Source organism: Meleagris gallopavo, chromosome 2, assembly GCF_000146605.3.
Source record: "Meleagris gallopavo isolate NT-WF06-2002-E0010 breed Aviagen turkey brand Nicholas breeding stock chromosome 2, Turkey_5.1, whole genome shotgun sequence".
Classification (NCBI taxonomy): domain Eukaryota; kingdom Metazoa; phylum Chordata; class Aves; order Galliformes; family Phasianidae; genus Meleagris; species Meleagris gallopavo.
The window spans coordinates 37,120,647-37,122,282 of record NC_015012.2 but is presented as its reverse complement, the minus strand read 5'-3'; positions in this window follow the sequence as shown (position 1 = coordinate 37,122,282).

Sequence of the window (1,636 nt, the reverse complement as noted above, 5' to 3'; positions counted from 1 at the left end):
AAATCAGTCTTATTCAAGGGATTCCACATTCCCACCCTATTAGCCAAGGCACTCAAATCGGGTATCAGAGCTTGCATCATCATACTAGCCAGGTACTTTGGGATTATAGAATTTGAGAATATATCAGTACTTCTTAAGGCTTCCTTTAAATCTAGTTTTTCAGGATCAAGAAAACTAAAAAGGTTTAAAGTAGTACGGGTACCTATAACAACTATTAAAGCAATGAACTTCTGTAGACACAATCAGACTATCACCAAGTCTTCCATCAAAGGAACTGACAGAAAGATTTGCTAAAATACTTAGTTTAGGAAAGCACTGCTGTAAGCTAAACTGTGAATTCAAAGTGGCAACATTATACCAAAGAGCACAAAAAACTATTCAGTTTTGAAGGAAGGGTGCCTTACGTTATTTGAGTTTTAAGGAAGCTTGATCTACCATAAGAAGCTAAAAGATGAACCAAAAAGATCTTACAGTGAAATTGCCACCACCACGAAGGACAGCAAGTAAATATGGGAACAGTTCTGTCAGCATCATCTGTGAATTTTTCCAAACCTATAAAATTAAAATGTAAAAGGCAAAGTCCGCCAAAAAGTCCAGCTGCACCCCATAAGCACAGAACCTTCTACTACTTCACAGTGTTTTTATTAAATATCTTATTAGCAGAATAACTTTATATCTCTAAGACAAATTAAAAGAGGAAATCGTCATCATCACCTGAAGATGATGGCTAAGTTTTACTTCTACCTTAATGCACCTGAACAACAAAAAGACCAAGTTATAGTCAGCTGTTCAAGAAATTTTGTTCCTACCAGCTATTAACTTTAATATTCACTATAGAAAGATTCAACAGCAGTTCAACTTTGGGAAACTGTATTTTCAAGGAATTAGTGGAGAAATTTCTACTCCACAGCAAAAAGAATTGTCCAAACTGATGGACTCAGTAAGAGCCATTTGTACTCCCAAGTTTTGGTATGTGACAAGTGGGTGACCATGAACCTTCCATTTAACCTCTCAAAGACTGCAAGGCAATTTCTGAAACTTTGGTCCCATTTTGGAAGAATCTGCCTTTACAGAAACATACAGCAGGCTGGAGTGAGAAATATATATGGGAATGTTAGCTAGAGCACTTTCAGATCTCTCTCTTCTACTCAGACTATGCCATCTAGTACCTTTCTATTAATGTAACAGCACCATTAGACCAAAGCATTCTTCTCTCTTCTTTTCATGAAATTGAAACAAGTCATAATGCCAAAAATATTAAGCCACATTGTTAATTGAGCATTTTTTTTTCTGCCAGCAGATTGGCCTTAGCAGAAAAACAGAAAATTGCAGAAACTAGTCTGCTCTAATTTGAAATTTACAATGCCCTATCGAGGGAAAATGGGTAGTAGAAGAATTCTGAAAACATATTTAAGTCAGTATATTCTCCTTGTTTTCTCTGCATTCTGACATTTTACTTCTTCCTAATTCCAGCACTTTTAGCTAGTCTAGTCTGGGGATGTCATCATCTTACTTTTGCAATTTGAATCAGCACCAAAAAAAATCAAGTCAAATGCCAAAGACTGCTAAATATTTTCTATCATCTTAACAATTAGAGACTGAAATGTTAATTATCTTACAAAAAGGTTAAACGCTT